General features: G+C 48.2%; 1 non-coding gene across 1 annotated transcript; it reads right to left on the bottom strand.

Moving 5' to 3' along the window:
* Window positions 1-1,809: 1,809 nt before the first annotated feature.
* On the bottom strand, window positions 1,810-1,970 carry LOC149352182 (U1 spliceosomal RNA). Its single transcript, XR_016291961.1, has one exon. It is a non-coding gene; the product is annotated as a U1 spliceosomal RNA (small nuclear RNA).
* Window positions 1,971-9,506: the final 7,536 nt, after the last annotated feature.

The following is a 9,506-nucleotide window of genomic DNA, read 5'->3' as shown; positions in this document are numbered from 1 at the left end:
TCAAAACAGAATGGCCGTGCGCAGGCAATCTCTTCCGGTAATATTACTCCAGTCATGGACGGTTTTAGGAAAGAAAGAGTGCTTAAATATATTTGTTCCACACTTGTATTCTCGCGGGTGGACCTGTAGGCGGGATGAAGTATATACTGGTTGTTTCAGCGAACACTTCCAAAAAGTTTCAAAAATAGGCTTTTTAGGGTAAAATTATGGCTTTTGGGGCATGATATTGCCAGACCTGGCGGACACCAGAAAACAGGTGAATCATCTTAACTAGTAAGCTGGTTAACTAAGTTCTAATAATTAACTTTTTAACTATTACAGTCATGCACCTAGTGGCAATTAGAGATCTGTAGCCGGTCGTTAGTAGTAGCCATATCTGTTTTCTTAATTTAAAAAACTCGATTACCCTTGGCGCTGCGGCTCGATAAAATTTGGCTTTTTCTACTAGATACGTTCACTGGAGGGGTTGCTTTTTCTGCATGCTTTCAAAAGCGCATGTATTTTCGCACAGTGCAGCCAGACTTTGTCGAACCACAGAGGCGAGGGTAATTGCGTTTTCGAAATTCTAGAACCTGCTATGGCTATTACTAACGACCGGCTTAGGTGCTCTCTAATAGTTAGAAAGTAATTAATAAAAATTAGTTAACCAGCTTACTACCTAAGACAATTCACCGGTTTTCTGGTGTCCGCCAACACTGGTAATACGATGCCGCAAAAGACATATTTTTACCCCAAAAATTCTATTTCTGGAAATTTCTGAAAGTGTGCGCTGAAACACCCGGTATATGTTTCTTTCCTGAAACCCGTTGCTCCTGTAAAGATATTGTGGAAAATTTTTAACCGGATGTATTTCCGTCTCTCTTGTAGAAGGGGTCATACCAGGTTTTAAGGGTGAAATGCTTTTAGCTCCCGTTGTCGCAGTGTGGTGACGTCACGCCGAGACCGAGAGCCAACATCCGGGCACTGAATTCCACTCATCTGGGCACTGAATTCCACACATCCGGGAGCTGAAACGAGAGCATCCAGGCACCGTACGAGATTTAAGGAGACTCTCTAAGCCCTCCTACAGGACCGGCATACAAGCGCCGGTAGCTTCGCGCCGAACGGGTGGTGGTGTTCCTCCCTTCCTGTACGGTGCGGTTCGGGTGTCCACCGAGATGACAGAGAATTACTGCCTAATTTCCTTTCCTCAAAAAGCGCCGCGTTCAAAGGGCAAGGCAGCGCGCCGAACGGGTGATGGCGTTCCGTGGACTGCCTGGCAGCCTTACAACACGCTATCGCGTTCCACTCCTAAAAGCGAAGCTTAAGAGTCATTAACTAATAGTTAATTAGTATTTAGCCATTAATCAGTAACTAGTCACTAATTAGTAATTTGTCATTACTTCGTCATCAGTTATTTGTGACGTAATCCAGTGGTGACGTCACCAGTGTCACATACGCAAAGTGGTGCGGAAAACGCTTTCGCCTCTACGCACTTTCGACAGTTTAGAACGCGCTGCATATACATTCTTGTCAGGCCTGCGCACGTAAGACAGTTTCGAACGCGCTGCATCTACATTCATGTCAGGCCTGCGTCTCATCGTGTCCGCGTACGCTTCTTGCGGAAAGCGATCGCTTTGCGAGTGATACGCCACAGCAGAAGACTGCTCGCCCCTGCCGACAACGCCATGATTATCAATATAGATTTTACTTCCTCCTTTCCAAGCTCCCGCTCCAGTGTTTTCGCAGCTTAAATGGTGCGAAACGCAGGAACGAGCAGCTGCGCTGTAAAAGCTTATTCAATTCTGATTTTTGCATTTCAGTAAGGTAAGGGGGCCGCGCGTACGCAGCCCCCACTACCAAAAATTACATGCCCCATCTGCCTCGACTGAAGCAGTGGCAGGCGTCAGCGTGGGCCCAGTGCAATGCCCACGCCTCTTCCTGGAGGCTCCTCCGTCATGACCGAGGATGCCTCAGCACCAGGTAAGTATGCCGCCGAGCTGCAATGCCCGGCAAGCCCATTGACTGCGACCACCATATCGTTGCCAGGGAGTTCTGTATTATAGATAAATATTAAACCCGATAAATACAAGTTTAAGCACCAATTTTAGGCTCTCTAGCTATTAAAAGTCATTTAACGTTGGAGCCTTAATTAGTGCGCTGCTTGCGGAGTCTCAAACAGAAATTAAGTCGGTTAAACGTACCTGAAAGACTTTAATATGTCTGCATTCTTCCAGCGGCCATGGCGCCACCTGTCAACAATTTCTGTCTTTTTTTCTTATGGTAGAGGAGCTCTGGCTGAAGTTGTAGTTTGAGGAGACAAATCATGCTGCACGCTTTTGGACAGAGAGAGAGAGAGAAAACTTTATTTACAGAGGAATTCGGGGCACGCCCCAGGGTCCCCGCACGACCCCACTGCACTCAAGTGTTTATGTTCCGAAGGTCCATAACACTGGCAGCACGGCCGGTGGCGATGGACTGCACGGCCGGGTCCTCCGAGCGCAGCAGGGTCTCCCAGTCCTCCCAGGTCTTGAGGTTCTCTAGGTCCCGCGGGGGAGGGTCCGCCGGGCAGAGGGAAAGGATGTGGAGGGAAGAAGCGAAGGGTTCTGGGCATAGGGCGCAAGCAGGAGTGGGGAAGGAGGGATGATAGTGGGTTAGGGTAAGGGGCGAGGGGAGAGTATGTGTTTGTAATCTGCGCCAGAGTGTTGCGTGTCTGTTATCTAGGGAGGGGTGGGGCGGGGGGTAGAGCTAGCGAGAGGCTCTGTATGCCTGGGTCAGCTCACTGAATGAGTGCATGCGATCCTTCGTGAATCCCCGATCCGAGGCCACCTGAGCCCGGTTTAAAGAACCTCGGGCTAAAAGGTTGGCGGCCTCGTTTCCGGGATTCCCGGAGTGCGCGGGCACCCATATCAGCTCCACTTGGCGGGGCGGGGGGGCATCGGGCGAGTCCAGTATGCGAAAAGCAGGGACATGGACTCGGCCTCGAGCAAAATTTAGAATCGCAGTTTTAGAATCGGATAAAATGTACCGGGCTTCCGTGCGGGTTATAGCAAGGGCAATGGCGGCTTCCTCTGCAGCCTCTGGGGACGTGTCTGGAGGGAGAGGTAGTGTGAGGAGGGTGGATAAAGAGGAGTCCACCACAGCTGCTGTCGCTTCATCACCCGTGCAGGCAGCGTCCACCCACACGGCGTCCGGCTGGGGGCCGTACGCTCGATGGAGTGCCTTCGCACGGGCTCTGCGGCGCTGCTCATTGTGGACACGCTCTAATTCTTCAATAAATAATTTGATTCCAGGGTCCTAAGCGGAGCATTCGTTTTCTAAGGCAGTGCGCACTAATATTACAAAAAAAAGTTGATTTTTTTGTAATTCAGCAGGAGTTTGCCTAAAATTCCGTTTTAGGAAGTTAAGAACGGCCAGCCTTAGCTGCTATGAAGTCAATATGGTCATTCCACGAAAGGTCATGTTTGTACACAACACCTAGGTGTTTGTAATTTGAAACTACGGACAGATTTCCGCTATGCATAAGAGAGTATGTAGTGTGTAGAATAATATAGCGTCGTCACTTTGTAATTGAACGCCATCGTTTAAGCGCTTGATATTACGGTAGAGACAAGAATCGTCGGTATACAGAGTAGCATGCCAGCGATATTGAAACGCCGGCTAAATTCTCTGCATTTCATTAAAATTTCATTAAAGAGTCTCTCTCTCTCTCTCTCAGTATACAAACTGAGACGACTTGATACCTGGTCGTATATATATTATTAACAAATATAAAAAAGGAGGACCCAGGACAGATCCCAGAGGGACACCTGACAACACATTTTTATGCCGTGAGCTCACTCCGCTAAGCACTACGGAATCTTTTCGGTCGGCAAGATAAGCCTCAATCCATAGCAAAAGAACAACAGGAATATTAAGTACAGACAACTTTACCAGTAACAAACTATATGCTACAGAGTCAAACAAACGCCTTTTGGAAATGTAAAAGCATACAATCAACTGCTTTACCATTATTAATTGACGCAGCTATGTCATGGAAATGCTCAACTAATTGGGTATCGCAGGAAAGTACTCTTCGAAAACCATGCTGTGTTGGGCAGAGAAAAATTGTTTTCTTGGAGGTGTGCCATCAAATTGGAGTGCAAAATGTGCTTTATTGCTTAGCATGAAACACTGGTGAGGGATATTGGTGTGTAGTTGATGGTGTTCGTTTTGTCACCACTTTCGTCAACCGGGACCACATTTGCGGTTTCCCAGTCCTCGGGTATGGAGCCCAGGTCGAGTGATCTCTGGAATAGAATCGCCAGAAATGGGCAGTGGTTGGTTTATGGCTTATGGAGTTTAACGTCCCAAAGCGACTCAGGCTATGAGGGACGCCGTAGTGAAATTTCGACCACTTGTAGTTCTTTAACGTGCACTGACATCGCACTGTACACGGTCCTCCAGAATTTCTCCTCCATCGAAATTCGGGCGCCGTGACCGGAACCGCGTCTTTAGGGTCAGCAGCCGAGCGCCATAATCACTGAGCCACCGCGGCAACGTCCGTTGTCCAGAGTTCGTAGGTATAACATATACGCCCCATTTTCTCTCCGATGATCGTGACGCGTCTGGCAGGCTAAGTTTCGAACTTCATTCTCGCCTGCCCCTGCAATGCGAAAAAAGGGAGTGACGCAAAAAGGCCGAGAAGAGAGTTGGGGGGGTGAGGGACGTGCTACCGATTCCGATTTCTGATCCGCAATTCTATGTACATGCGTTCTGGGGCGCTCCCGCGTCGCTCACTGGCGAAGGCCGCCAGGCTGCGACTCGAAACGAGACGCGTTCGTTGATTTCCGGCCGGGCGCGCATAGAGCAGCGAAACGCGGAAGGGCGGCGCGGCGAGGGCTGCGCAAGACATCCGAAAGGAACTCGTGCACAACAGTGGCGGACGGCTAGTTAGACTTCCCCGCGGGACTGCGTCTCATGCAGTGGTTCTTTGCGACCGCTTTCCCATGCGCCCCGCACTGCCGCACAGTTAGAACGCATACACAAATGCGGTGCTGTAGAGACATTTGTACACAGCATGAAGGAGAGTAGTGAGAAAGACAGAAATATGAGGGGAAAAAAAAAAGAGGCAGTAGAGAAAGAGAGTGGATGCGTCAACGCGCGCTTGTGTCTGTTTCTGTGTGCGTGTGTGTGTGTGGGGGGGGGGGGAGGCGGCTGCATCGCACTCATGTACGTAAAGTGCATATTTGTAATAACACCTCACGGCAACCAAGACTTCCTGCAAACGCGGCGCATGAGTTTTTGCTTTTCTGGTCTCACTCCTTGCTTGTGGTTTTTTTTTAGTTATTTTTTTTATTTTTCTTGGACCCAACCGCGGCACTGGGTCGTTCTGACGAAACGACTGGTTGCCGAACCGTTCATTACTACTGCCATGCGGGCGCCGGTCTTACTAGCGCATCGGCGTCTTCGACGGCTGATGTATAGTATATACAACGCCGGCTCCCGTCTGTGCACGCGCATAGACTACATCGCCACCGGGCAGAAAGAGAGAGAGAAAGAAGAGGCCGCTTGCGAATTGGCTCTCGCTGCCTCGTCACACAGTCGTCGCCGTCGCCATCCGGAGCATGGTCGTCGCGGCGCATATCGAACATACATACCCCGCCGCCTGACGTGAAGCTGCTGCGTCGCCGGCGGTTTTCGCGCGGTGGTCGTGACTGCGCGCTGCTGCGTACGTGCAGCGTCGTCGCCGCCGCGTCCTGTGTGATGAATGTATTTACGTGCGCGGTTCATGCGACCCCTCGCGTGAAGGCGACCGCGAGAGCGGCCCCGTCTTTAATACAGATCGGCTCGGCACGGCGGAAATGCCCCGAAGTGCGTTACACGGAGGCGCAGGGTGTGTCGGAGTTCGGAACTCTCGCCCACCTCTCTTGCTCCCCATCTTTACCTCTACATTTTATTTTATTTTTTCCTCACAGTGTCGTTATTTATTTTGTTTCGAAGGGGGAATCCGTGAGCGTACATTCGCCGAGTGAGGCGCATTTTGAGAACGAAGTGAAAGGAGCAAACACACGGAAGCTGTGAACGTATTTCCGGTGGGCAAAGGACTTCAGCAACCCTTCGATGTGGATGATGGATAGTTCACAAATAGTTTCGCTTTCAGTGATCGAATTCTGAACTTTTCCGAAGCTACAGCCCATGTCTGGAATGTAATTTATTTATTTATTTGCTTGTTTGTTTATTTATTTATTTATTTGCAGATACTGCAGGCGATACATATGCATGGTCCAGGCAGGAGGGGCATCTCTGACAAAATGGAAGCTCACGCATAACAAGCATATGACATGCAGAAAACAGAGGCAAAAATATTAATAACGATCGAGCGAATTACAAATAGCAACACAGGAATTGACGCTCTAATTTCTTAAAAATGTCGCTTGCTGCAAAAGTATGCGAAGGCAAGGAATTCCATCATTTATTGTTTCTGAGTTTAAAGGTGATTGTTCTTGCGAAAATTGGAGCTAGAGAGAAAGGATGTGTGTGCCTAGTCTTTCTGGTACAATGTGGCTTTACGCCATCCAGCAAGTTTCATTTCAAATTACCGGACAGGCAGCTGCGCAAAAATGGGAGCCGACTGAATTTTTGACGAGACTCGAGAGAGTCTATTTTATGTTGCTGCATCACTAAGGAAGGAGAATAATTTCATTTATATTTACTGAAGATCTAGCGCACAGCTTTCCTCTGAACTCGCTCCAGCTGCAATATATCTTTCTTACTATGCGGATCCCATACGATGGAGGCATATTCCAGTTTGGCTCTGACGCAGGCATTATAGGCTAAAAGTTAAGCTTGTACAGGTGCACCGTTAAGTTTCCTCTTCAAGGACCATAGCTTTCTAAGAGCTGAACAGCAAATAGCAGACATGTGAGGAGACCAGGTCAGCTTATTAGTAAGCGTGTCGCCAAGGTATTTGCACTCGTCTACTTCTGTTATAATATTGTTGTTAAGTAAATAAGAATAGGTATTGATTGTTATTTTATCCCTTGTAACTCGCAACAGAACAGTTTTTGCCGTATTAAGTTGCATTCCCCAACGCATACACCACTCATGAATAGCCGGCAGGTTTGCTTGTAATACTGTATGATCACTGGGGGATGTAATTTTGTTAAAAACCACACAGTCATCCGCAAACAATGGGATAGAAACGTCACCGTGAATAATATCAGCCAAGTCATTGATATACACTAAAAACAATGGCGGCCCCAACACGCTGCCTTGGGGCACACCAGAAGTCACGGAAAGCATTTTTTAGGAGCAGTTCAGAGTGTCAATAAATTGTTGCCTATTTCACAGGTAGTCACTAATCTACTGCAAGATACAGGAGGGAAGACCGATACTTTCCATGTGGCACTTTATCGAAGACTTTCAAGAAGTCTAAAAACAGAACATCTAGCTGGCCGTTCATAACGAGAACTCGGGCGAATTCATGAACAGTACAAGCAAGTTGGGCAACACTTGATATGTGTTTCCTTAAACCATGCTGATACTGTGATAACAGGCTGCAAACTGTCTAAGAATTCTCGGATGCAGACAGCAATAAAATGTTCTAAAAGCTTACAGCATGTACTAGTGATGTAGATGGGGCGGTAATTTGGGAGAGATAACGATCACCGTTTTTGTGAACGGGAACCACACGTGATTTCCGCCAGTCATGTGGTATTTCACCTGAGGCTAGTGATAAGTTGAAGGTATCTGTCAAAAACGGAGATAGTTGTTCCGCGTACCGGCGCAAAAAAGAATTAGGTATACCGTCAGGACCAGAAGGTTTTTTTCGCATCGATTTTTAAAAGCATAGCTATGACACCTTCTCGTGTGACCACAAGTTTATTCTTCAAGTTCAACTTCAGATAGTTTCAGCTGCCACTCGCACTCCTGCGCGAATACTTGATGCTTAACTGCATTTTGAGTTGTATCTTTCATCGAAATTTTCGTCTTCTTAAAATTTACAGGGTCGCTTAAAAAACAAACCAAGAAATAATTATGTGTACATCTGTTGTATAAGCAAGCGAATCGTTCCTTGAGCAGCAAGCATTAATGGCAGACGTATGAAAAAAACCAACGGTCCTATTTTTTTTTTTTTCAGTTTGTGCGAAATTCGTAGTGTAACCATTTCTTTACACGAAACACTATTAATTAGAAAGTAGAAAAAAACAACATACCGCCGGTGGGATCCGAACCCATGAATCTTCTCAGCCGCTACTACTGTGGCTGTCCAGTCTTCTACTTTATGGGTTATTTATATTGCATGCATGCCCGCTATCCTTCAGGGTGTTCACCAGCGCCACCCTCGTCCGTAGAACAATAACGTCCTGTAAGGCGGACGGAAGAACGTCCACGCAGAATGTGATCGAGCAGTGAGGGAGGCAGCAATTCGATTACCCTCTAATGCTCCGTATAGCATCAAGACTGCCATAACAGAGGTTGTTAATAACAATATCAGTATTTCAGCTGTTCGGCAGTCAACACCGTACCCAACCTCATGCCGGGCTTCTTGAATCGGTTACTGAGTGAAAAATTTATAAAGATTACGCTTTTTATGTAACTTGTGAGATTCAGCGGTAGCTAGCGTAAACGTTTAAGCTGTTCTTTAATATCCGACGAATTCACCCTTCTTAACAAGACCCGCCGCGGTGGCTCGATGTCTTTGGCTTCGGCTGATGTGTGGTCACAAGGTCACGGGTTCGATCCCGGCCGCGGAGGAAGTATTTAGATGGAGGCGAAATACAAAAACACCCGTGTGGAGTGTGATGTCAGCTCACGTTCAAAAACCGCAGGTGGTCTAAATCTATCCTGAGCCCTTCACTACGGTGTCCCTCATAGCCCATATGTAGCTTCAGTGTTTCAAACTGCACAATTTGTACTAATTTCCTTCCTTAACCCCTTCCTTCACGGCAGGATCGAGGCGTTCATCCACTGCAAGACTACTACCGCGCCTTTACTTACTTTATGACTACTTAAACAGCTACGCAGAACCGGATGTTGTCGGGCAGCGCGTTTGCGGGCGCTCGCCTCCCGCCTGTATGCAGCGTCAGATAGGCGTTCCAAAGCTTTTGGGGGCGTCTTATAATACGCCTCCAGTACGGTCGTGCATGCGGTACGACCGAGTGTCCCACCCGCTGACGACTCAGGTTGCACTAGGCGCGAGGCATGGAGGGCTAGCACGCGGGGTCACGTGATCGCGGGTGAGCGTGCGCCCCACCCGAAGGCCACTAAGGTAGCGCGAGGCACGTGCGCGTGGCCTTCAAGACAGGGTTGAGGCGTGACCGAGAGTGAGACAACTGCTGTGCCTTTCCTGTCTTCAAGAATTAATTTATTAATGCGAAAGCATTATATGGCTGATCAGCAACGAAACCCAGCGGCGTTGACCAGCAGCGGTGGTCCGACTACACCCCAGTGACGTCACTATGGTCTCACATGATGTCAGCAGTAGACCATATACGATAATGACTACCGATAGTGAAGGACCTGCAGACGGAGAGGCGACCACG

Source organism: Amblyomma mixtum, chromosome 3, assembly GCF_055824585.1.
Source record: "Amblyomma mixtum isolate Tamu chromosome 3, ASM5582458v1, whole genome shotgun sequence".
Taxonomy (NCBI): domain Eukaryota; kingdom Metazoa; phylum Arthropoda; class Arachnida; order Ixodida; family Ixodidae; genus Amblyomma; species Amblyomma mixtum.
This window is presented reverse-complemented; position numbering and strand designations above follow the sequence as displayed.